This window comes from Phyllobates terribilis, unplaced genomic scaffold, assembly GCF_046119375.1.
Source record: "Phyllobates terribilis strain yellow unplaced genomic scaffold, ASM4611937v1 Scaffold_7__3_contigs__length_470593459, whole genome shotgun sequence".
Lineage (NCBI taxonomy): Eukaryota > Metazoa > Chordata > Amphibia > Anura > Dendrobatidae > Phyllobates > Phyllobates terribilis.
In genome coordinates this window covers 273,023,692-273,050,885 of record NW_027362767.1, presented here as the reverse complement: position 1 = coordinate 273,050,885, position 27,194 = coordinate 273,023,692, and the positions used below count along the sequence as shown (strand labels likewise).

General features: G+C 53.8%; 1 long non-coding RNA gene across 1 annotated transcript; it reads right to left on the bottom strand.

Moving 5' to 3' along the window:
• Positions 1–1,526: 1,526 nt before the first annotated feature.
• Positions 1,527–13,983, bottom strand: LOC141153164 (uncharacterized). Its single transcript, XR_012247251.1, has 3 exons — positions 13,759–13,983; positions 13,174–13,236; positions 1,527–2,453 (listed from the first exon to the last, which is right to left on the bottom strand). It is a non-coding gene; the product is annotated as an uncharacterized lncRNA (long non-coding RNA).
• Positions 13,984–27,194: the final 13,211 nt, after the last annotated feature.

Genomic DNA, 27,194 nt, shown 5'->3' with positions numbered 1-27,194 from the left:
CAATTCCAAAGAATGCTATGACCTGTGAGGGGGCATGGCCAATTCTGTATTGCCTCTACCTTGTTTACTTGAGGTTTGATCTTGCCCCTGCCTACAACGTAGCCCAAATATTTGGTTTCCTCCATCCCCATGGCACATTTTTTTGGATTAATAGTAAAGCCAGCTTTCCTTAGGGCCTGCAAGACTGCCTGGACTTTACTCAAATGACTCCTCCAATCCCGGCTGAAGATGCCAATGTCATCCAAGTAGGCAGCTGCATACTTTTTATGAGGGGCTAGGACCCGGACCATGCCTCTCTGAAAAGTGGCCAAAACCCTGTGTAACCCAAAAGGCATCCCAACATATTGATAAGATCCCTCTAGTGTTGAGAAGGCCGTCTTTTCCTTGGCCTCCTTGGATAAGTGAATCTGTCAGTACCCTTTCATGAGATCTAGGGTGGTGATGTACTGAGCTGCCCCTAGCCTTTCAAGAAGCTCATCTACATGGGGCATTGGGTAGGCGTCAAACTTAGAGACCTCATTAAGTTTTGGGTAGCCATTACAGAATTGCCATTCTCCATCTGGCTTTATCACTAACAGTCTGATGCTTAGCCACCCACTCCTTGACTCCTCAATTACCTCAGGTAAACCCATCTGTTTAACCTACTTTTAGATTACCTCCCAGCAGGCTTCAGGAATCCTATAGGGCTTTAAATTGACCGGAACATAAGGCATGAGTATCTCATGCTCGATGACACAAGTGAGACCTGGTAACTCCGAGAACATATCCTTACCTTATTTTGGTCTAATAATTCCCGGCACTGCTGTTTTTGGGAGGGTGACGACGTTTCTGCAACTCTGACATTCTCATTATTGGCTTCTGACTGGGCCATCAAGCAAGGGATTTCGAGAGACTCCCTATTCTTCCAGGGTTTAATTAGGTTAATATGATATATTTGGAAGGGTTTTCTTTTCTCTAGTTAGTGTATTTTATAATTGACCTCTCCCACTTTTTCCACCACTTCATAAGGTCCCTGCCACTTGGCAAGGAACTTGCTTTCCACTGTGGGCACCAGCACCAGATCCCCAGACTTAAACTGTCTCACTCCAGGCAAGCTATTAAGCAATCTGGAATGAGCCTCTTATGTCTTGAGGAGGTGCTCTTTCACAATAGGCATAACTTTAAAGGGGTTGTCCGGTAGTTTTAAAAAAATGGCAGTGTGTTTTAATGATGCATACAAGCTTCTTTTTAATTACCTTGCGCTGCTGATATTGCCTGTGAACTGCGCTATCGGTGGCCGCTCACAGGCAGCAAGTGACCCCGCGCTGACGTCACGACAAGTGAGGCGTGACTCAGCGCTGGGGTCCCCACGGTGGCTGCTGGGTTGTGGGCGGGGTTATTCCCCTGCGTCACACCCAGCATTCACCGCGCGCTTTCCCAGTGAATGAGGACAGGGAGAGTGCGCGGTGGATACCTGGTGTGATGCAGGGGAATAACCCCGCCCACAACCCAGCAGCCACCGGTGGAACGTGGAAGAGGGACCCTCGGCTGCAGCCGCAACTTGTCGTGACAGGGTTATTCCCCTGCGTCACACCCAGCATCCACCGCGCACTTTCCCAGTGAATGAGGACAGGTACCGTAATTAGAAAGAAGCTTGTATGTATCATTAAAACACACTGCCATTATTTTAAAAGTACCAGACAACCCCTTTAACAATCCTCTCTTGTACCTGAGCCACATGCTCTATTATGCTTTTGTAGGGTGTGGTCTTAGTGTCTCAAAGGCACAGTCTCTGGGTACCGGGTATAATCTAACATCACTAATGTGTACTGATGTCCAACACGGTGGCTCAGTGGTTAGCACTGCAGCCTTACAGCGCTGGGGTCCTGGGTTCTGAACAGAGAATGAACATCCATCATTATGGTGTACAACTGTTTGAGGGACGTCATGGTACGAAGCAGAAGAATCACAAATTCACCTCCTTCTATGGTACTAGCAAGCAGTATGCACATGACTTGCGTGTTTTCCAGGATTTTATGGGTCTCATTGTAGGTAGTAGCAATAACGGATGTTGGTGGCAGCAATATAAAGCTCAAAGGGGTTGTCCTCTCTAAAGTTCAGGGTGCCGCTCTGGATTTTTTTCTGCAGCTTAATCATTTTTTTCTTGTGGTTACTGCTGAAGCCCAACTCTTTCTTATAGCACCAGAGGACATAGGGGTAAGCCTTCACTGACGATTTGAAGAGCATGTGATGGAGAATGACCACCTAACCTTTCCCTTGATCTCCCACAATAGCAAAAAACTTCTGTGCTTCTCCTCCACGCCATTCTCTATCTGCACCTGGATCCGGTTATCGATTTTCTTCCACTGCATCGTGGCGATAAAGTCTTGTAATCAAGCACAACGGGCAACCCGGGGTCCTTCCACACTGCATCTTTGCGCCATGTGAACGTAGCTTCGGCTGCCTGATCCTTTCTGTGGGTAAGGCAAATTAAATCAAAACAGTCTCGCTAACTAGATATTACAGGCACTTCTCAGACTTTGGCATAGACTGTCCACCATGAACGGTCTTTCTCCAGCTCCCCACACAACACACATTGCTGAGCTAACCCAGCTGCCTATAATTAGACCTGGACTGGAGTGTGGGAGTGACCTTTCCCACCCAGGCTCTTTTGGTCACTCCTAAATCCCGAATCCAAAATCCAGTCAAAACAAAACCATCTCAGTTACCTCGGTGACACATATCTGCTATCTAGGTTCTTACTCCTGCTTTCTTAAAATATATATACATATATAGTCTACTCACAATATGGAGTCACTTAGTAAAAGCAATGTATTATCCCATCCTATATTATAGCAAGTGATACGCCAGGACACTGAAAACTAACGTCCATACAGAAAGCCATTGATCCAACCTCTCTTTTGAGAAAACCAGCACTTCTTTACTTGTTACATGAGTCCCTCAGAGATTTAAGGCTGTATAATGACCACAAAGCACATACAGTATATATCTGTGACTGTGCAATAATCCAGGAACCTCAGCTAATAAAACGAGTTTGTATGGCTATTCCTGTGAATTGGTAGTGATGGCACAGCACCAACTCATGGACATCTCACAGTGACTAGTCCAGCCCGCTATGTATTATCTATATGGATTATGTCATACAAGATGCTGGAGCCTCAGACGGAAGTGTAATATCAGCCCGCGCACCTTACAATGGAATCATTGTTACAAGAAGCTTTTAGCTACAAGGGTGATAGTCTATTCTTGTTCTTCTCAATGAATGCACAGGAAATCTGCAAGGAGTACAGCGCTGATAGGCCGCATCAGAGGAAATCTGGATTCCCTCATTTTGAGGCCACAGCCCAAAACAGGGAGCTGAATGGGCCATATGTCCCCCCGGCTCTATCTGACAGAGGGACCTGGATGATCACGCCTGTTATTCTATGTTAGAAAAAATGAATTCAGTCAGGAAAAGAAAAAAAGCTACTAATCGTCTCGTTATCTTATAACAGCAGCGGGTTTGAGGAAAAGTTTTGGAAAAAAAGCAAACAAACGGATAACAAGGTTCGGTATCCAGGCGCCTTAACGTGAGGTGACGTATGTATGGAGGGTCCCTGAGGACAAACAGTGACCCACTATGGACATCATTTCCAAAAAAAAAAAAAAGGAATAAAATGGGCCTCGAGCCTCCTCTGTTTCTGGTAAAGTTTGGTGAAAATACGTCTGCCATTAGAAAGTATTTGTACGAGCAAATTTTGTTTAGAGGATCAATATAATGGAAGAAGTGACATGACTCAGTGTAACGGGTCTGGGAGGCGGAACCTCTGAGCTACTATACAAGGGGGCGGTCCTTGTAAGGGAGCGGGTGGCGACCAGGGAAGACGGGCAGGAAGTCACAGCAGGTGACCGGGACAGTCTCTGAGTGAACGGGCTGGAGGTCACGGCAAGTGACCGGGGCAGTCTCTGGATGAACGGGCAGATGGTCACGGCAAGTGACCGGGGCAGTCTTTGAATGAACGGGCAGATGGTCACGGCAAGTGACCGGGGCAGTCTCTGAATGAACGGGCAGATGGTCGCGGCAAGTGACCGGGGCAGTCTCTGGATGAACGGGCAGATGGTCACGGCAAGTGACCGGGGCAGTCTCTGGGTAAAGGGTTGGTACGACCTGTGGCGGCTGATGATAGACGTGAGCTCCCAGGTGAGCAGGCGAGAGTCTCTGGATGAACGGGTGGTCACAGCATGTGACGGCGGAGCCTCCAGGAAGACCAACAGACAGGCGGCAGATGAGCGCTCCCAGGTGAGCGGGCAGAAGTCTCTGGACAGGCGGGTGGTCACAGCACGTGACGGCAGAGCCTCCAGGTAGGCTAGCAGACAGGCAGCAGATGAGCGCTCCCAGGTGAGCGGGCAGGAGTCACTGGACAGGCAGGTGGTCACAGCACGTGACGGCGGAGCCTCCAGGTAGGCTAGCAGGCAGGTAGCAGATGTGTGCTCCCAGGTGAGCAGGCAAGCTGGTCCATAGACAGACTGACAGGAGTTGGAAGGCAGACCGTCGGACCTCAGGCAAGCAGGCAGGTGGCTGAAGTGCGCTCCCAGGTGAGCGGACAGGCTGGTCCTTAGACAGACTGACAGGAGTAGTAAGGCAGACCGTCGGACCTCAGACTAGCAGGCAGGTAGCAGATAATCAGGCAGAAAATAAGACAGCAAGCTGGCAGGAATCTGGCAGGTATCTGGCAGGTAACTGGCAACGGGACCTGAGGGCTGAAGCAGAGTAGTGAACAGTGCAACAACATTGCTCGGGCACCTCCATTTTGGAGGAGGTGCCTTATATATGGTGAAGTCCTCCGGCCATTGGCCGGGGACTCCTTAGGACGGCGCGCGCGGCCCCTTTAAGAGGGAGGGAGAGCGCGCGCGCGCGCCCTAAGCACAGTGGCCGGGAAGGAGCGCGCGCTGCCAGCAGAGCGGGAGGAGGACGCCGGGCACGGAGCAGAGAGGTGAGGGGAACAGCGTCCCTGCCTAGCAGAGGGCAGGGACGCCGGCGCTACAGTACCCCCCCTTTAGGCCCCCCCTTTTTTAGGCCAGACAGAAATTTAGCTAGGATAAGAGGGGCATGGATGTTCTCCCGGGGCTCCCACGTTCTCTCCTCAGGACCAAACCCCTTCCAATCTACTAGAAAAAAGGTCTTTCCTCTTACCCTTTTGGTGGCAAGAATGTTCTCTACCTCAAACTCGTCCTCAGCAGAAACCGGAGCAGGAGGCGTACCTGTAGACTTGGAAAAAGAGTTAAGTACCACAGGTTTGAGGAGAGATACATGGAAGGAGTTAGGGATCCGTAAGTTGGCCGGGAGTTTCAATTTATAGGCCACCGGGTTGATCTGACTGATGACCTCCAGAGGGCCGATGAACCGAGGCCCTAACTTGTATGAAGGTATCTTGAGTCGGACATATTTAGATGAGAGCCAGACTTTATCTCCAGGACGAAATTGTGGAGGATCCAGGCGTTTTTTGTCAGCGTGTCTTCTCATCCGTTCGGACGACTGAAGGAGTGCGGATCGGGTACTCTCCCAAATGGAGGAAAATTTGCTAACGAGAGATTCCGCAGCCGGGTTGTCCACAGAGGTGGAGACAGGAAAAGGAATCCGAGGATGCTGACCGAAGACTACAAAAAACGGGGATTTGGAGGAGGATTCGCTCTCGTGATTGTTATAAGAGAACTTGGCCCATGGTAGGAGATCCACCCAGTCTGAATGATGGGCATTAACGAAGTGCCGGAGGTAACTGGTCAGGTTCTGATTGATCCGCTCCACTTGACCATTGGACTGTGGGTGGTAAGTGGAAGAGAAGTCCAGGGTGACGTCTAGCAGTTTACAAGTGGCTCTCCAGAAGCGTGAGGTAAACTGTACCCCACGATCCGACACAATGTGGAGGGGCAGGCCATGAAGACGGAAGATGTGGCGGATAAAGTCTTTAGCCAGCTCGGGTGCAGACGGGAGGCCTGGCAGGGGAATAAAGTGAGCCATCTTGGAAAAGCGATCAGCGACCACCCAAATGACCGTACAACCGGCGGAGACGGGGAGATCAGTTATGAAGTCCATAGCAATATGCTGCCAGGGGGCAGCAGGCACAGGAAGCGGAAGGAGGTGACAGGCTGGCAGGTGTCTCGGGACTTTGTTGCGGGCGCAGGACACACAGGCAGAAACAAAGTCTATTACGTCCTTGTGCAGGGTAGGCCACCAGTAGTGCCGGGCAATAAGCTGGAGGGTCTTTTTCTGACCGGCGTGGCCAGCTAGTTTAGACGAATGGCCCCAGTGTAGGATCTTCTTCCGATCACGTACTGAAACAAACGTCTTACCGGGAGGGAGACGATTTAAACTCACGGGAGCCACCTGCATTACTCTGGCGGGATCGATGATATGTTTAGGTTCTTCCTCGAGATCGGACACCAGAAAGGATCGGGACAAGGCGTCTGCTTTGACGTTTTTGTCAGCCGGGCGAAAATGAAGAACAAAATCAAAGCGAGCAAAAAACAAGGACCACCGGGCTTGGCGCGGGTTAAGTCTCTGGGCATGCTGGAGGTAAGCCAAGTTCTTGTGGTCAGTGTAAATTATTACCGGGTGAAGGGCCCCCTCGAGTAGGTAACGCCACTCCTCCAACGCCAGCTTGATGGCCAATAACTCTCGGTCTCCTATGGAATAGTTGCGCTCAGAAGAGGAGAAGAGTTTGGAGAAGAAGCCACAAGTTACCATTCTCCCGGAAGATGATTTTTGAGTAAGTACCTCTCCGGCTCCAGAGGAGGAGGCGTCAACTTCCAGGAAGAACTGCTTGTTGCCGTCCGGGCGATGCAGCACCGGGGCGGAAGAGAAGGCCTGTTTTAGGGAAAGAAAGGCCTCCTCTGCTTCGGGCGGCCACTCTTTGGGATTAGTACCCTTACGGGTGAGCGCGGAAATTGGGGCAGTCCGGGAAGAGAAGTGTGGTATGAAGAGGCGGTAGTAGTTAGCGAAGCCCAGGAATCGCTGAATGGCCTTCAACCCCTCCGGTCGAGGCCATTTCTCGATGGCAGACAGTTTCTCTGGATCCATTCGTAGGCCGGTCTGAGAAATAATGTAGCCCAAAAACGGAAGCGAGGTCTGCTCAAAGAGGCACTTCTCGTATTTAGCGAAGAGGTGATTCTGCCTGAGCCTGAGCAGGACCTGACGAACGTCCCTCCGGTGAGTCTGGAGATCCGGAGAGAAGACCAAGATGTCGTCCAGGTACACCACTACGCAGGAGTAGAGAAGGTCCCGGAAGATGTCATTGACCAACTCTTGAAAGACGTCAGGAGCGTTACAGAGACCAAAGGGCATTACCAGATATTCATAGTGGCCGTCCCGGGTGTTGAATGCCGTCTTCCATTCATCCCCCTGACGGATACGAACCAGGTTGTACGCCCCACGGAGGTCCAGTTTGGTGAAGATTCTAGCCCCCCTCAGACGATCAAATAACTCCGGAATGAGCGGAAGGGGGTACTTATTCTTCACCGTGATCTGGTTAAGGCCTCTATAGTCTATACAGGGACGGAGAGAGCCGTCCTTCTTTTTGACGAAAAAGAAGCCTGCTCCTGCCGGGGAGGTAGATTTCCGGATGAATCCCCTGGCCAGATTCTCCTCAATATATTCGGACATCGACCGGGTCTCAGCAGCGGATAATGGATAAATACGCCCACGGGGAGGAGTAGTACCAGGTAACAGGTCGATAGGGCAGTCGTATGGTCTATGAGGGGGTAGTGTCTCTGCTTCCTTTTTATTAAAGACATCAGCATAAGACCAATAAGGAATCGGAAGTCCAGGTAGATTAGCTGGGGTAGGAGAAGGACGGACGGGATGGACGGGAACCAGACAGGTCTTATGGCAGTCCTGTCCCCAGCGAAGGACTTCTCCGGTCTGCCAGTCAAGCACGGGTGCATGTCTCTGGAGCCAAGGTAGACCTAGCAAGATGGCGTGGGAGAGTCCAGGCAGAACATGAAAGGAGATACTCTCAGAATGCAGCATTCCCACCTGCAGAGTAATGGATTCGGTGATGAGTTGGATAGGGCGTGGTAAGAGACCCCCATCCACGGCAGCAACAGACAAGGGTACAGCCAGAGGTTTGGTGGGGATGCGGTATTTCTCTACCAGGGACTGTGAAATAAGATTCCCGGCTGCTCCAGAGTCAAGTTGGGCTGGTTCGAAATAACGGTTCTCCCCGCAGACGATTGAGACTGACAACAGCAGAGATGGAGAGGATTTATTCTTGTCTAGGTCGACCTCTCTGAGCGAACCTAGACACAGGCGTTTCCCGACCTCTCCGGGCAGGTACGGATCCGGTGCTCCTTACTGCCACAGTAGAAGCAGCTCCCCTCGGCACGGCGTAAGTCCTGACGGGTTTTGACCATCTTGGTCTGGTCGACCTGCATAGGCTCAGGAGAGTGTACCTGGGTAGAGACGGAGGGAGTGACGGGTTTCTGAAAAGTAGGAGCTAGACGTGGTAACCTCCTCTCTCGGGTGACCTCTTTGGCACGCTCCTGGAACCGTAGGTCAATCCGGGTGGCAAGAGTTATTAGGTCATCGAGAGTGGTAGGGATGTCCCGACCGGCAAGTTCATCTTTAATACGGCCGGACAGACCCTCCCAGAAGACGGATACCAGAGCGTCGTTATCCCAGGCCAGCTCCGAGGCAAGGGTACGGAACCGTATGGCATATTGGCCCACGGTGAGACTTCCCTGACGGAGGCGTAGCAGTGATGATGCGGATGAGGTCTTCCGTCCGGGTTCGTCGAAGACTTTCCGGAAAGCCGTGAGAAAAGCAGGCAAATTGGACACCAGGGGGTCTCCTCTCTCCCATAGAGGATTTAGCCAGGCCAGGGCCTCCCCGGTGAGATGGGACATGATGAATGCAATTTTGGCTCGGTCGGAGTTAAACTGGTGGGACAATAGTTCAAAGTGCAGGGTGCACTGATTTATGAAGCCCCGAGCCTGGGCGGAGTCGCCTCCGAAGCGAGGAGGTGCAGAAAGCCGGGGTCCGGGGTAGGATACCATGGTATTAGTGGGCAGCGGAGCTGCCGGATTGCGAGACATGGCACTGGCGGAGGTTGCTGGTGGAGCAGTCAGAGTGTCCAGGCGAGTATTGACATTCCGCAGGTGACCCAGGATGGACTCCTGTTGGGACCTTTGACGGGACAGTTCATGACACAGGTCCGAGAGCAAGGGAGCTTGGGTGCCACCGGGTTCCATGGCCCGAGCAAACTGTAACGGGTCTGGGAGGCGGAACCTCTGAGCTACTATACAAGGGGGCGGTCCTTGTAAGGGAGCGGGTGGCGACCAGGGAAGACGGGCAGGAAGTCACAGCAGGTGACCGGGACAGTCTCTGAGTGAACGGGCTGGAGGTCACGGCAAGTGACCGGGGCAGTCTCTGGATGAACGGGCAGATGGTCACGGCAAGTGACCGGGGCAGTCTTTGAATGAATGGGCAGATGGTCACGGCAAGTGACCGGGGCAGTCTCTGAATGAACGGGCAGATGGTCGCGGCAAGTGACCGGGGCAGTCTCTGGATGAACGGGCAGATGGTCACGGCAAGTGACCGGGGCAGTCTCTGGGTAAAGGGTTGGTACGACCTGTGGCGGCTGATGATAGACGTGAGCTCCCAGGTGAGCAGGCGAGAGTCTCTGGATGAACGGGTGGTCACAGCATGTGACGGCGGAGCCTCCAGGAAGACCAACAGACAGGCGGCAGATGAGCGCTCCCAGGTGAGCGGGCAGAAGTCTCTGGACAGGCGGGTGGTCACAGCACGTGACGGCAGAGCCTCCAGGTAGGCTAGCAGACAGGCAGCAGATGAGCGCTCCCAGGTGAGCGGGCAGGAGTCACTGGACAGGCAGGTGGTCACAGCACGTGACGGCGGAGCCTCCAGGTAGGCTAGCAGGCAGGTAGCAGATGTGTGCTCCCAGGTGAGCAGGCAAGCTGGTCCATAGACAGACTGACAGGAGTTGGAAGGCAGACCGTCGGACCTCAGGCAAGCAGGCAGGTGGCTGAAGTGCGCTCCCAGGTGAGCGGACAGGCTGGTCCTTAGACAGACTGACAGGAGTAGTAAGGCAGACTGTCGGACCTCAGACTAGCAGGCAGGTAGCAGATAATTAGGCAGAAAATAAGACAGCAAGCTGGCAGGAATCTGGCAGGTATCTGGCAGGTAACTGGCAACGGGACCTGAGGGCTGAAGCAGAGTAGTGAACAGTGCAACAACATTGCTCGGGCACCTCCATTTTGGAGGAGGTGCCTTATATATGGTGAAGTCCTCCGGCCATTGGCCGGGGACTCCTTAGGACGGCGCGCGCGGCCCCATTAAGAGGGAGGGAGAGCGCGCGCGCGCGCCCTAAGCACAGTGGCCGGGAAGGAGCGCGCGCTGCCAGCAGAGCGGGAGGAGGACGCCGGGCACGGAGCAGAGAGGTGAGGGGAACAGCGTCCCTGCCTAGCAGAGGGCAGGGACGCCGGCGCTACACTCAGAATACTATGCATGTAAAGGGAAGAGAGTGGCTGGCAGACAATCCCCTCTCCAGACCTATCTCCCTTTGAAACTCCTCTAACCTTTCCAAACTTCTCTGTCCCTTCCAGACTCATTCAGATTCTTCTGTCGCCCCCCCCCCCCCAGACACCTGTGAACTCTCCAGCCACCTCTGTCCTCCTTCAGACTTATATCCCTCTAGACCAGTGGTCCCCAACCTTTTTTGCACCAGGGACCGGCTTGAAGCAAGATCATTTTTCCATGGCCCAGCAAGGAGGGGGTGGGGTGGGCGGGGCTTTGGTCATATGGGGGCGGGGTAATGGAGGGATTTGGAGTTTAGTGCATACTTATCATATAGTGTAGACCAGGTCCCCGCCAGGAGCTATGCCAGGAGCCCCACATAATGTGCTGTGCCAGGAGCCGCATCACTGAGGCCCCATCACGCCCTGCAGCAGGACAGGGCAGCTGTCCTGACAGCTGCTGTTCAGCTGCATTTACTTCATCCCAGGGGCGGACACAGACTGTAGTGGGCCCCTGTGCAAGAAATTTTTGGGGGCCCCCCCCGCCCTTCATAAGGCAACAAAGTTATGTAAACATAACCCCCCCATGTGCATCTCTCACCCCCCCATGTGCAGCTCACCCCCGTGCATCTCTCATCCCCCTCCGTGCATCTCTCATCTCTCCCCTCCCTCTCATGTGCATCTCTCATCTCTCCCCTCCCCCCATGTGCATCTCTCATCTCTCCCCTCCCCCCATGTGGATCTCTCATCTCTCCCCTCCCCCATGTGCAACTCTCCCCTCCCCCCCATGTGGATCTCTCATCTCTCCCCTCCCCCATGTGCATCTCTCATCTCTCCCCTCCCCCCCATGTGGATCTCTCATCTCTCCCCTCCCCCATGTGCATCTCTCATCTCTCCCCTCCCCCCATGTGCATCTCCCATTCCCCCCACTCCTAGTTAATTGTATTTAAAAAAAAATAAAACTTGTTATACTTACCCCCATGCGATCCCTGCAGAATCCTGGCGCTCGTCCAAATCGCTGACACCAGGTTCTCCTGACTTCCGGCCATGTGACGGCGCCGTCACATGACCGGAAGTCAGGGGAATCATGAAGGTGCTGCCGCAGCAGCGCAGCGCTAAGATGTCCCCGACCCGGCGCTTAGCATGCGGGCCCCATACTGGAGTCAGGGCAGTCATGCCCTGATGGTGGCCCTGCTGGAGGCTGGAGGGGCCCCCTCTCCCCGCGGACCGGCTGAAAAACCCCAACGGCCCGGTCCTGGTCCGCGGACCGGCGGTTGGGGACCTCAGCTCTAGACCACTCAGTCTTCACAGACCCTTATGCCTCTCCAGATCCCTGCAACTCCTCTGTCCCCCTCAAACCCTCCTCCTGATTCCACTGTCTCTTCCAGACCCCTTTGAACGGTCTGGATTCCTCTGTCCTTGCCTCTACACCCTTTACCTACAGAATCCTCCATAGTTATCTGCTCCTCTAGGCACATCTAGCTGTGACTTATTTCCAGTGAAAACAAAGGATTGGGCATGCTGAAATCCAAAAGTGCAATCTTTCATTCCCAGATTTCTGCAAGAAGAGATTCAGCATAATCCCACAACATAAGAGAGTTGACACCTTAACTTGTAATTTACCTGAATGAGTGGGGCAGAGTCATAAGATTTATTATAGATATAAATAATAGTTTTACGCAATAAGGAAGAGAAATAACACGTTTCTTAAACTTTACCATAAATTTCACTGATTACAGAACTAAGCGTTCATGATCCAAAGAACAATCTTACCTCATGTGTAAGGGAGCTTCCACATTGCGTTCAGGCATCCATTAATTGGCCCAGTTGAGGCTTATGTCTGAGCCCCCCGCAAAACAGGATTCAGGCATATGCGTAGATGGGGCCATAGACTATAATGGTGCCGACAGAGCGGACATGTGCTCTGTTGTGCAATATTTTCGGGCGTGTTCGCCTACTGAAGGCGGACTGTAAGGATTAGTATACTGCGCCTGAGTTTCCGCATCCAGTAGGTGTATAAGCCCAAAAATGATGCACGGCAGAGTGGACGTTCGCTCTGCCGGCACAATTATAGTCCGTGGTCCCGTCGGAGCATACATCAGAATCCCGTTTAGCAGGGGGTTCAGGCGTAAGCCCCGATGGGAGCCACTGAACAGGTGCCTAAACGCAGTGTGAAAACACCCTTAAACACAGGACCGGCCAGAGAATACAGGTGTATTATGACTTTTTATAGTAATCACTATTATATAGCAGTCACAGGATATATACAAGGATTCATTTTGTGCATTCAGACCCTTTAACTCCCAAATGCTGATACATCCAGTTTTGACATGGGCATATTTGGAGCACCAAACCCTATCTGCATAAAATGCTGATGGTTTTGTGGCCCTAAACAGGAACACCAATTACACGTAGCCTTTAAGGTTGAATCCTATCCAATAACAATATACAAAACTAGAATAGAATGAAGTCATTCTCTTATCATTACTGGTTGCAAAGCTGAAGCCACTTGGGTGAATTGTTATCTAAGAAACAGTGAGAAAGCCAAAACTATTCATAGCAGTCCAACTGTTCTCTCTGCAATGAGTGTAAGAGATAAAAACATTGAGAAAAACAATAGCGGCTCTCATGAAGGAGTACACGACATGCCCCGGGCGGCTACATTACCTGTATTCCCACAGAATCCTTGAGAAAGTCCTCCAATGGATATATAAGCCATGGCTGGAGACGCTGTAGAAAACATAAGAAATACTGTGAGCATGGTATTGGCATAAGATATGGCAAAAACAGAGAAGTCAGCTCCAAGTTTTACATGGAGACCCATACTTGGTACCGAGACCAGCCCAGACCAAGACATGTGCATCCATTCTGTATATGCATGGTGTCAAAATCAACAAGTAGATCCATACATACCTCCAACAGAAACCTGAACATACATGTGTGGAACCCCAGGGGTCTGGTTACCACAGTAATAGCAATATTACGTCTGTGAGCAGGTGGGAGGTCTCCTGGTCAGGAACCCTAAGCATGCCACACCTCCTGCCCAGTCCTGGGAGGGGAAGAACTTCCCCTATATAAACTGGGGCTGAGGTGGGGTTAGAAAGAGAACACAGACAGAGACAGAGACACAGTCTGGTCTGGTGTGGATCAGTTACAGGGAAAATAAGAACAGGAGCTCTGTGGGAGCAGTGATAAAAGGAGTCCGGGACTGGAAGCTGTAGAGCTCGTCCGGACTGGAGAGATGTAACATACCTGGCGGCGTCCTTGCATAGTGGTCCATCTCCCACTGTGCAAGAGCGCGCACTTGATCTCCTGTCCAGAATGTCTCTCTGGCTTCCCTCCATGCTGTCTGTTTGTGTCTGTTTCTGCTGCTTAAGGGCGGCGCCCGATCACTTCCTGCCTTTTGTACCTGCTGTGGGTCACACCCCTTGTGCGTCCTCAGCCTATTGCTGTCTGTCACTTGGTATATAGCTCAGCTGCTTCCATCTATTCCTGCCTGAGCATAGTGTTTCATTCAGTGTGTGCTTGCACTCTGAAGGTGCCAGGTCCCGTTCTGTGTTCTCTTGTCTGCCTATCCTGGAGGCTGTATTTCCAGGCCTGTCTGAACACGCTCCTAGCCTGTTCCTCCTGCCTTCTAGGGGCCGATTACCTAGACCTGCTCCTGTATCTTGTCTGTCCTGTCTGAACACGCACCTTGCCTGTTCGTCCTGCCTCTATGGGGGCCGTATTCCCAGACCCGCTCCTGTATTCCGCTGCAGTGTCGGTCTCCTCCGTACACTCAGTTCCAGTCTGTACTCTCTCCTATCCTTTACCTGTTTTGCCTCTATGTCCATTCCCTTCCTTTTTCTGCAGAGTCTGAACTCGTACCTAACTCCTGCTTGTTGTCTCTGTACTCCCGTTTGTGAGTTTGTGGTCCACTCGCTACTTCTCTGCTAGTACCCTGTGGGTGTCTGGCTCTGCCTTTCCCTTCCTGTCTGTTCCGTGTGAACAGAGCCCTGTCCCCCCTACTCAGCCTAGCCTGCTCTGACTCCTTTGCTCACCGCTCTGGTGGTTCTAGCCTGCTCTGACTCCTTTGCTCACCGCTCCGGCGGTTCTAGCCTGCCCTGCTTCTGCCCGCTGCTCCGGCAGTCCTGTCCTGCCCTGCTTCTGCCCGCTGCTCCGGCAGTCCTGTCCTGCCCTGCTTCTGCCCGCTGCTCCGGCAGTCCTGTCCTGCCCTGCTTCTGCCCGCTGCTCCGGCAGTCCTGTCCTGCCCTGCTTCTGCCCGCTGCTCCGGCAGTCCTGTCCTGCCCTGCTTCTGCCCGCTGCTCCGGCAGTCCTGTCCTGCCCTGCTTCTGCCCTCTGCTCCGGCAGTCCTGCCCTGCCCTGCTTGTGCTCGCTGCTCCTGCAGCCCCGTCCTGCTCTGTTCTTGCCCACCGCTTCGGGCGTTCCCTCTCTGCTGTGGTTGTCTACCGCATCTGCGGTTCTGTGACCCAGTCTGTACTGGGTCTTAACCTTTCTGTGCTCCAGCCCGTCCTTTCGGCCAGTACCTCCCTGCCTGCATACTCGCCTGTATCCACCCATCTGCATACCTGCCGTGTTTGCTTATATCCACCAGTCTGTGCCAGCCTAACCTGCCTGTTCCTGAGTCCCAGTGTGTACTGGGTCCTATCCCGCCTGTGTTCCTACCTGCTAGTGCCTCCCTGTCTGCACTCTAGCTGCGCTTGCCTTTACCCGCCTGCCTGCATACCAGTCGTGCCTGCCTATACCCTCCAGTCTGTGCGCCAGCCTAACCAGCCTGATCCAGTAATCCCTGTGTGGGTCAACCCCCGTGTCCGGAGTTTGACCTGGAGTAGCACCTGGTCCCTCTGCCCGGTTTCTCCCTGGTGCACTGGCGTCGTATGCCGTCGTGCCATCTTGGTCGGATCGGCCAGATACTTAGTCACGCCCCTCCAGGCACTCTCCGGTTCATGGTCCAGTGGAATCACTACAATCACACGCACACGCCGCTCAGCCCGGGCGTGTGCATAACAGCATGCTCAGGCCATGGTTCCCGTTGAGCCCCACGGCCTTCGCTCTCTGAGAAGTTTTCCAGCGAATACATGCATTAAAATAAATAAATAAATATATTTTTTTTTCCTTTAGCTGAGTTCCAGGCGAATTACGCACCCGTCCAGATGGATCTATCTGCTCTCGTTCCCGCGGATCCGCTACGTTATTATGGGGATCCTAGACAAAGTCGTGCATTTGTGGAGCAATGCATGCTACACTTCAAGTTCTACCCTCTATGTTTTCCCACCGATCGGGTTAAGGTGGCATTCATTATGTCTTACCTGGCGGGTGATGCCTTGGAATGGATCAACCCCCTATATGAAACACAGGAGCCGATCCTCCTGGACCTAATGGCCTTCCTGGTGGCCTTTCTAATGGTCTTCGATGATCCTAACCCGGAGGCTCCTGCTGAAGCTTCACTTCCCAATATCCCGGAGCAGCCCCAATGGGTAATGTGTGTGGGTAGCGCAATAGTCCTCCAGCCCAATGAGACTACTGCCCACCCAGAATCCTCACAGGGTGACTACGCTTTCCGGAATACTTCTCCCAACCTCAAGAGGCAGTCCAGACGTGCTAGACGTAGAGGCAAGCCGTCACGCCAGGGTCTGTCCTCCCTGAGACCTCCTGACCCCAACCTTGAAGTCCCTACTGAAGCTTCATCTCCCTGTATCCCGGAGAAGCCCCAACGGGTAATGTGCGTGGGTAGTGCACCAGTTCTCCTGCCCGAAGAGACTTCTGCCCATCCAGACTCCACACAGGAGAACTTCCTGCACCCGGCATCAGATGCTTCACCCACTTTAACCGGTGTGCATGTCCAAGGATGCCCCAAAGCTGTGGTTACCTCAGAGTCTGTGCACCTCTACTACCTGGCGGAGGACCCCCTGTTGCCTCCTGAATCCTCCGGGATACCACTCGATGACAAATGGAGAGAGAATTCTCTACACCCGGTACTCGATACTTTGTCCGCTTCGTCCTGTGAGCCTGACAATGGGTACCCCAAAGTGGTAGTTACCCCCGAGTCTCTACACCCCTCCGACCAGGCGGAGGACCTCCAGTTGTCTCCTGAACCCTTCGGGGTGCTACCTGGTAGCGAAAGGACAGAGACTCTCCTATACTCTGTACCTGATACCTCGCTCGCTTCGTCCAGTGAGTCCAACCTAGTGTACTCCGAAGCAGAGGTTACTCCCGAGTCTCTACACCCCTCCGACCAGGCGGAGGACCTCCAGTTGTCTCCTGAACCCTTCGGGGTGCTACCTGGTAGCGAAAGGACAGAGACTCTCCTATACTCTGTACCTGATACCTCGCTCGCTTCGTCCAGTGAGTCCAACCTAGTGTACTCTGAAGCAGTGGTTACTCCCGAGTCTCTACACTCCTCTGACCAGGCGGAGGACCTCCAGTTGTCTCCAGAACCCTTCGGGGTGCCACCTGGTTGTAAATGGACAGAGACTTTCCTATATCCTGGATCTGATACCTCGCTTGCTTCGTCCAGTGAGTCCGACCTAGTGTACTCTGAAGCAGAGGTTACCCGTGAGTCTCTACACCCCTCTGACCATGCGGAGGACCGCCAGTTGTCTCCAGAACCCTTCGGGGTGCCACCTGGTGGAGAATGGACAGAGACTTTCCTATACTCGGTACCCGATACCTCGCCTGCTTCGTCCAGTGAGTCCGACCTAGTGTACTCTGATGCAGATGTTTTCTCTGAGCCTCTGCACTCTTCTGACCCGGCGGAGGACCTCCAGTTGTTTCCTGAATCCTCCGGGGTACCACCAGAAAACAAAGAGACAGTGACTTTTCCTCATTATGTACCTGATAACCCGTCTATTTCTTCCTGTGAGCTTGACAAGATGTACCTCGAAGCAGAGATTACCCCCAAGTCTCTGTCCCCCTCCAACCCGGTGGAGGACTTCCAGTTGTCTCCTGTACCCTCTGGGGTGCCACCTGAAAATATGTGGAGAGAGACTTCCTTGTGTGCTGTTCCTGGTACTCCACCCGTTTCGTCTGTTGCTGAGGATGGCTGGATGGGAGGTAGCATCCTAGCTACCCAGAGGAGACCAGTTTTTCCGGTGGACAGGGGAAGTGATCTCTTCGAAGTGAAGAATTGGCCCTCGAATTCCCTGTGGAAGATTCTGGCAGGCCTGAAGAAGAGGGGGCGTAAGGGGGGGGGTACTGTAACATACCTGGCGGCGTCCTTGCATAGTGGTCCATCTCCCACTGTGCAAGAGCGCGCACTTGATCTCCTGTCCAGAATGTCTCTCTGGCTTCCCTCCATGCTGTCTGTTTGTGTCTGTTTCTGCTGCTTAAGGGCGGCGCCCGATCACTTCCTGCCTTTTGTACCTGCTGTGGGTCACACCCCTTGTGCGTCCTCAGCCTATTGCTGTCTGTCACTTGGTATATAGCTCAGCTGCTTCCATCTATTCCTGCCTGAGCATAGTGTTTCATTCAGTGTGTGCTTGCACTCTGAAGGTGCCAGGTCCCGTTCTGTGTTCTCTTGTCTGCCTATCCTGGAGGCTGTATTTCCAGGCCTGTCTGAACACGCTCCTAGCCTGTTCCTCCTGCCTTCTAGGGGCCGATTACCTAGACCTGCTCCTGTATCTTGTCTGTCCTGTCTGAACACGCACCTTGCCTGTTCGTCCTGCCTCTATGGGGGCCGTATTCCCAGACCCGCTCCTGTATTCCGCTGCAGTGTCGGTCTCCTCCGTACACTCAGTTCCAGTCTGTACTCTCTCCTATCCTTTACCTGTTTTGCCTCTATGTCCATTCCCTTCCTTTTTCTGCAGAGTCTGAACTCGTACCTAACTCCTGCTTGTTGTCTCTGTACTCCCGTTTGTGAGTTTGTGGTCCACTCGCTACTTCTCTGCTAGTACCCTGTGGGTGTCTGGCTCTGCCTTTCCCTTCCTGTCTGTTCCGTGTGAACAGAGCCCTGTCCCCCCTACTCAGCCTAGCCTGCTCTGACTCCTTTGCTCACCGCTCTGGTGGTTCTAGCCTGCTCTGACTCCTTTGCTCACCGCTCCGGCGGTTCTAGCCTGCCCTGCTTCTGCCCGCTGCTCCGGCAGTCCTGTCCTGCCCTGCTTCTGCCCGCTGCTCCGGCAGTCCTGTCCTGCCCTGCTTCTGCCCGCTGCTCCGGCAGTCCTGTCCTGCCCTGCTTCTGCCCGCTGCTCCGGCAGTCCTGTCCTGCCCTGCTTCTGCCCGCTGCTCCGGCAGTCCTGTCCTGCCCTGCTTCTGCCCGCTGCTCCGGCAGTCCTGCCCTGCCCTGCTTGTGCTCGCTGCTCCTGCAGCCCCGTCCTGCTCTGTTCTTGCCCACCGCTTCGGGCGTTCCCTCTCTGCTGTGGTTGTCTACCGCATCTGCGGTTCTGTGACCCAGTCTGTACTGGGTCTTAACCTTTCTGTGCTCCAGCCCGTCCTTTCGGCCAGTACCTCCCTGCCTGCATACTCGCCTGTATCCACCCATCTGCATACCTGCCGTGTTTGCTTATATCCACCAGTCTGTGCCAGCCTAACCTGCCTGTTCCTGAGTCCCAGTGTGTACTGGGTCCTATCCCGCCTGTGTTCCTACCTGCTAGTGCCTCCCTGTCTGCACTCTAGCTGCGCTTGCCTTTACCCGCCTGCCTGCATACCAGTCGTGCCTGCCTATACCCTCCAGTCTGTGCGCCAGCCTAACCAGCCTGATCCAGTAATCCCTGTGTGGGTCAACCCCCGTGTCCGGAGTTTGACCTGGAGTAGCACCTGGTCCCTCTGCCCGGTTTCTCCCTGGTGCACTGGCGTCGTATGCCGTCGTGCCATCTTGGTCGGATCGGCCAGATACTTAGTCACGCCCCTCCAGGCACTCTCCGGTTCATGGTCCAGTGGAATCACTACAATCACACGCACACGCCGCTCAGCCCGGGCGTGTGCATAACAAGAGATCTCACCGGACACGGAGTCCGAGGCTGTGGGGACTGTTCCATACCCAGCAGCAGAAACCGACCGGCAGGGGATTTCAGGTCCTCTGGCCAAGAAACCCGAAGGCACGGTCACACGCAAGGGACCAGCACCGCCGTCGTGGAGCGGAGGCTACCAGAAGGCCCCGAGTCACCGGCCATACGGGTGAGCACCACACGGTACACTCAGGGACGTGGGCTACTTTTACCCGCTTCTAGCAAGGTAGCCAAGAAGAGTACAGTTAGTTGGGGAGGCCTACAACTCCGCCTGGCCAGGGGAGATCCTGTCTGCTCACGGACTGACCAGACCCCGACCGCTAGCCAGTACTCCCGGGAGGGTCTATCTTTGTCACCAGTAAAGACCCTGAACTACACCGCACCGTCTCTGAGTGGTTCCTGGTGCCTGCGTGCAATTCTACCATCCCCATCATCCACGTCCGCTGCCCTGAGGCCATACCCCTCCCGTTGGGGGTTATACTACCCACGCTGCACAACTGTACCACCGGCCTCAGCGGTCTGCCCTGCAGCGGCGGTTTCGTAACCGCATTCAACGGGTGGCGTAGTAGAACAATATCACATCTGCCACTAAAAACATCGCCACTTAGTTTGACACCCTGGGCACGGACCGGGTCACCGCCACGAGGACTACCACCCCCAACAGATCCGGCTCCGGGTATTCCCCAAACATGGCCCAGGGGGCGCGTCAACTTTTGGCGTAGTCGGCAGGATTACGTGCCCGCAACCACCGGGTACTGCGTGCCTGAAAAAGAGACTTTTAAACTTACCTGTGGTGAAGATTCCCGCCATCCGACGCCATCTTCTACCTTCTTCCCGCCATCCGTGGAGTTTTCCCGCCGTTGGACGCCATCTTCTGCCTTCTTCCCGCCATCCGTGGAGTTTTCCCGCCGTTGGACGCCATCTTGAAGACGCCGCGCGGGAAGAAGAGGGGCGTGGAGTCCAAAAGCGCGCGAGAACTGGAGCTCCGCCTCACGTCCGGACGTTGCGTAAGGTCCTGGAAGGAGCCCAGCAGACGCCGACGTCATAGGAGCGCGACGGAAGGTCCTCGACCCTGACGATCCACTGCGGAGCCGCGGCCTACGGAAGAGGATCATCGCAAGGTAGGCCACGGTCCACTAGGGGGGAGGAAGATGTCGGATACGGAGGAGAGCTTCACTGCCGCAGCCACCGCCAGTGCCACCGCTGCAGCGGTCATGCCTTTCACGATGCCCTATATCCCGGGGGCAGCCTGGCTACCCCAGTACTCAGGGGAGTCACATACCCTGAATGACTTTAGAGAAAAGCTGGATAGCCTCTTCCAGGTGTACCCCCTCACAGAAGAGCAAAAAGTGAGCATCCTGGTGGCCCAACTAACCGGGGCAGCCCAAAGGGAGGTAAAGTCCTGGCCACCTGGGAGGAGGACTGTAGCAGGGATATTAACCCGGCTGAAGGACACCTTTGATACCCGCACCTCAGCTGAGATTAAGCTTAGATTCTACGGGTGCAAACAGCGAGCACATGAGAATATAAGGGACTATGCACTAAACCTACAAGAGGCCCTGAGAGCCATTAAGCAGGCCGACCCTGACGGCGTGGGAAACGAGGACAGGCTGTTGACCGAACAATTTATAGAGGGACTATATTGCAATGCCCACCGAACCCAGTTGCGGGCAATGGCCTTACAGGATCCTCATCTGGACTTTGCACAGTTCAAGGACAGAGCCATTCGGGTGCTCCGAGAACCGGCACCGGGTGGCGTTGTGGCCCACAGGCGCCCTACTACTGCTTACCACCAGGAGGCGGCGCCCTTGTCGGCAGGGCCTGTGGGAGCTGATGCGCAGGCTTTGAACAATGACCCGGCTCCAGACCTGCACCATCAGGTCCAAGAGCTAGCTAAAAGCGTAGCTGCGCTAACCCGAACTGTGCAGTCTTTACAGGTTGCTGCTCCAGAGAAGATCCAGCTGGCATCCGGACCGGAGGACATCCCGTGGCGTCGACCAAGGAGGACCCCACCGGCCAGAGGAAGACCCAGCGACCGATACAACGAGGACGGACAACCCATCTGCCGCCGCTGCAATCAACCCGGACATATGGCAAGGTACTGTCCTTTAAACTGGCACAACCTGGGGTAGAGGGCCAACCCCTAGGAATAAGATCACCAGGCCCATCGAACTGGCGTGACAAATACGTGGGAGGACGTCCAGTCTTGCCTGTAGTACTGGATGGCATTCCTATGAGTGCCCTACTTGACACCGGGTCACAGGTCACCACCATCCCGTACGTGCTCTTTAAGCAGTACTGGAATGACTCGGATATAACCCGCTACCCTGACGACGACTTGAGTATCATCGCCAGCAATGGTCAACCCGTGCCACAGATCGGATTCAAAGAGATGACCATTAAAGTCGGTAGAGTCGAACTGGCAGCACAGGGACTGATCATTGTGGACATTGACAAGCGCGAGAGTCACCCAAAGATAACTCTAGGAACTAATGTGATTGAAAATTGTCTTGCAGAGGTGATTTTCATTTTACAGCAGGTTGCCAAGAACGCCAGCTCCGGCCAGCAGCGAGTGCTCCAAAAAGAGATCCGGGCACTGATGCGACGGCAACAGGTGGAACTCTCCGGTGGTGAGATTGGAAGCGTGAGAATGTGTGACCCTTTCCCTATTGCCATGCCCCCAAAAAGTGAAATGATGATTTGGTGCCGGGCAGCTATTGGTCTAAGAGGTAGAGACTACCAAGCAATGGTAGAACCCGTCTACTCAGACAGTAGGCCCACCATTTTGACAGCACGGGGGGTGGTTGATGTACGCCATGGGAGGGTGCCCGTTCGCATAATAAACATCGGGAAAAGGGAAGTGTACCTGCCCCGGTATGCTACACTAGCCAAATTGTATACCATCAATCAAAATTCTGTACAGTCCGTGGAACCCTTGCCTCCATCTCATCCAGAGGAAGGTAACGGCTCTAAGAAAACAATAGAGGACTGGTGTCAGCAACTACATTTGGGTACTGACTCCACTCCCTCGCACCAGAAACAGGGAGTCTATCGGGTGGTTCAAGAGTACGAGAGAGTGTTTAGTAAACACCCGTTAGACTTCGGGCGAGTAAAGGGGGTAGAACATCATATCCCCACGGGAGACCATCCTCCCATAAAGGAGAGATACCGACCCGTACCCCCTGCACACTACCAACACGCCAAGGGAATGCTTAGAGACATGAAGGAGGCTGGGGTAATCAGGGATAGCTGTAGCCCCTGGGCAGCTCCACTAGTCTTGGTTTAAAAGAAAGACAACACCATGAGAATGTGTGTAGATTACCGGAAAATCAACCGTATCACACACAAAGATGCGTACCCCTTACCAAGGATAGATGAGTCTTTGGCTGCTTTAAAATCTGCTAACTTCTTCTCCACTTTGGATCTCACTAGCGGGTACTGGCAGGTTCCTGTAGCAGAGGCGGACCGGGAGAAGACCGCATTCACCACCCCGATGGGACTTAGCGAGTTTACCTGCATGCCGTTCGGACTCTGCAACGCACCAGGAACCTTCCAACGATTGATGGAATGCTGTCTGGGACACCGGAACTTTGAGACGGTCCTGCTGTACCTGGACGATGTTATAGTTTATTCCAAAACCTACGAGGACCACCTGAAACACCTGGCGGAAGTGTTTGAAGCCCTGGCAAACTACGGTCTGAAGGTGAAACCGTCGAAGTGTCACCTGCTAAAACCAAAAGTGCAGTACCTGGGACACGTGGTGAGTGCTGACGGAGTGGCTCCCGACCCTGATAAGATCACCGCGATTAAGGAATGGCCAAGACCCTCCAGCGTAAAGGAAGTGCGGCAGTTCCTCGGGTTGGTAGGCTACTCCCGAAGGTTCATTCCCGGTTTCACCAAAAAGGCAGCTCCTATGCAGGATCTCCTGATAGGCCAGTCCAGGAAGGTCAAGAACCAGAAGCCGCCCTTCAGATGGGAGAAGCTGGAAGAAGAGTCCTTCCGCCAGCTGAAGATGGCCCTCACGGGGGATGAAATCCTGGCGTACCCGGATTACAGCCAGCCCTTTATCCTCTACACCGACGCAAGTAACATCGGGCTAGGAGCCGTACTGTCCCAGATCCAGCATGGGAGAGAACGGGTATTTGCTTACGCCAGCCGAAAACTGCGACCCACCGAAAGAAACCCTGAGAATTACAGCTCATTCAAGCTAGAGTTCCTGGCAGTGGTGTGGGCAGTCACCGAACGCTTTAAGCACTACCTCGCCTCTTCCCGGTTCACCGTGTACACGGATAACAACCGTTGACACACCTGGACACTGCAAGACTCGGTGCCCTGGAGCAGAGATGGATGGCCCGCCTGTCCAACTATGAGTTCACGATCAAATACCGGGCAGGACGCTCCAATACCAACGCGGATGCCTTGTCCAGAATGCCAAACCTACCGGACGTAGGGGAAGATCCAGGGGAACTGGAAGAAGTTGAACTCCCTGCGTTTCACCGTCATGGGACTACCCAGTATTCCCACCGTGTAAGGGGTAAGCAATCCACTACGTTCAACCCCTTACCTCATTACAACTGGGCGGAAACGCAAGACAGTGACCCTGCCGTCCGACTAGTGAAGGAGATGCTGACTCAGCCAGATGCCCGCCTTGACCCAGACGCTCCGGAGGAGACCAAGCAACTGTGGGCTGAGAAGAGTCGACTGTTCCTTTACAAGGGGAAGTTGTGCCGCAGAATGGTTAACTCCCGGACGCATGAACTGATCTGGCAAGTAGTGGTGCCAAGAAGAGACGCGGCTATGGTCCTGGAGGCATACCACGACGGAGCTGGGCACTTCGGATGGAAGAAGCTGGAGTTCCTGCTGCGCGGGCAGTTCCACTGGGTAGGCATGAGAGGAACCATCGAGAGGTGGTGCAGAGACTGTGGCCCATGCAACCTAAGAAGGAAGGACCGTGCCAGCCAGAAGACTCCCCTGCAGTCCATCGTCACCAGGCAGCCGTTGGAACTGGTAGCCTTGGACCATGTAAAACTGACCCCCAGCAGAAGTGGCTACGTCTATGCGTTAACCATCGTGGATCACTACTCCCGGTTCTTGGTTGTAGTCCCCGTCAAGGACTTAACGGCTCAAACAGCAGCTAGAGCCTTCCAGCAGCACTTCTGCTGTCCACACGGATACCCAGAGCAGGTGCTGACGGACCAAGGACCTGCCTTTGAAGCGGAAGTCTTCCAGGAGTTCTGCACCCTGTATGGCTGCCGGAAGATAAGAACAACACCCTATCATCCGCAAACCAATGGACTCTGCGAGAAGATGAACCAGGTGGTGATAGACCTTCTGAAAACATTGCCCCTGGAAGAACGCAGTCTGTGGCCTGAGAAACTGCCTGATCTGGTGGACCTATACAACCACATCCCTGTAGGTTCTACCAACTGTACCCCGGCTTACCTAATGAGAGCAAGACCTGGTAAGCTGCCTGTTGATCTGGATATGGGAGTCCTGACACCCGAGGACACTTCACCAGAAGCAGACTGGGACACAGACAGGCAGCAGCAGTACCGGAAAGTACAGGAGAGCGTTGAGCGAAGTCTCTGTCAAGCTAGAGAAAGACAGGAGAAGACTTACAACCAGTATGCTCCCGCTGTTCCCCTGGTACCTGGAGAGCAGGTCTTGAAGAGGAAGAGACGGCTCCACAAGTTGGACGACCAGTGGGAGAAGGACCCGTACACCGTACTGCCCTCAAGCCATGAGAACCCAAAAGTCTGCACAATCAGTAAGGACGGAGGAGAAACCACAGCCATTGTCTCCCGAGATCACCTGAAGAAGTGTCCCGAGCAGCTACGAAACCCTGAAGAAGATCAAGAAAACCCTCAACCCGTAGAGGAAAGGGAGGAGATGGTTAGTACTGTACTCGGAGACTTCCCTCGGTCTTGGACTCAAGTAAATGGCGCTGTTGTGGTACCCGTCCTCACCTTCTTCCAGCCAGCATCCCAAGTGCCTACGGAAAAACAGGTAGAGCTGGAAGAGAAGCCGGTCCAGGAGGCAGAAGACCCCACAAAAGCAGACCAGGAGAATCGATCCTCTGCTTATAGTGAGCCTGCCGTACCCCTAGTGAGCCAAAGAGCCCGTAGACAGCTGCCCAGTTTACCTTTGACAGCTCCTACATCTTGTAGCTCAGGACCAGTCAGTAAGCTCCGTAGGTCCACTAGAGCCACTAGAGGCCAGTTGCCCGTACGTTGGAGGATTTAAAGTGATTTAGACTGTTTTATTAATATTTACCTGTTTACTGTTGCTTGTAAATAATTATGTTTTTCCAGTTATTTTATAGGTATCTTTTGTGGATTTACTAGAACTCTATTGTATATATGTTTGGAGCGTAACCCAGGAACGGACTAAAGACTGTTAAAGACTCGGGGCAGAACAGACCCCTACCTGGTTACGGCTCCCTGTTCCTTGGTGAAATGGACACCCTTGTTTTCTTCAAAAACTGCACCCGGTTGCGGACACGCCGTGACCACTTTAACATGTTTTTTCCTTATTGTATTGTTCCTGTTTATACCCTGTTATGTTTTCAAAAAAATATGTTTAGTCCCGGTGTACTAAATTTTACTAGGGGGGAATGTGGAACCCCAGGGGTCTGGTTACCACAGTAATAGCAATATTACGTCTGTGAGCAGGTGGGAGGTCTCCTGGTCAGGAACCCTAAGCATGCCACACCTCCTGCCCAGTCCTGGGAGGGGAAGAACTTCCCCTATATAAACTGGGGCTGAGGTGGGGTTAGAAAGAGAACACAGACAGAGACAGAGACACAGTCTGGTCTGGTGTGGATCAGTTACAGGGAAAATAAGAACAGGAGCTCTGTGGGAGCAGTGATAAAAGGAGTCCGGGACTGGAAGCTGTAGAGCTCGTCCGGACTGGAGAGATCTCACCGGACACGGAGTCCGAGGCTGTGGGGACTGTTCCATACCCAGCAGCAGAAACCGACCGGCAGGGGATTTCAGGTCCTCTGGCCAAGAAACCCGAAGGCACGGTCACACGCAAGGGACCAGCACCGCCGTCGTGGAGCGGAGGCTACCAGAAGGCCCCGAGTCACCGGCCATACGGGTGAGCACCACACGGTACACTCAGGGACGTGGGCTACTTTTACCCGCTTCTAGCAAGGTAGCCAAGAAGAGTACAGTTAGTTGGGGAGGCCTACAACTCCGCCTGGCCAGGGGAGATCCTGTCTGCTCACGGACTGACCAGACCCCGACCGCTAGCCAGTACTCCCGGGAGGGTCTATCTTTGTCACCAGTAAAGACCCTGAACTACACCGCACCGTCTCTGAGTGGTTCCTGGTGCCTGCGTGCAATTCTACCATCCCCATCATCCACGTCCGCTGCCCTGAGGCCATACCCCTCCCGTTGGGGGTTATACTACCCACGCTGCACAACTGTACCACCGGCCTCAGCGGTCTGCCCTGCAGCGGCGGTTTCGTAACCGCATTCAACGGGTGGCGTAGTCGAACAATATCACATCTGCCACTAAAAACATCGCCACTTAGTTTGACACCCTGGGCACGGACCGGGTCACCGCCACGAGGACTACCACCCCCAACAGATCCGGCTCCGGGTATTCCCCAAACATGGCCCAGGGGGCGCGTCACATGTATAGCTCAAATAATACAGAAAAGCCATATAATAGCTATGAAAAGATGGGCGGATAGCTAGTCAAGTGGCAAGCATCCGTCCAACCGCATGCTGGAAAAGCATA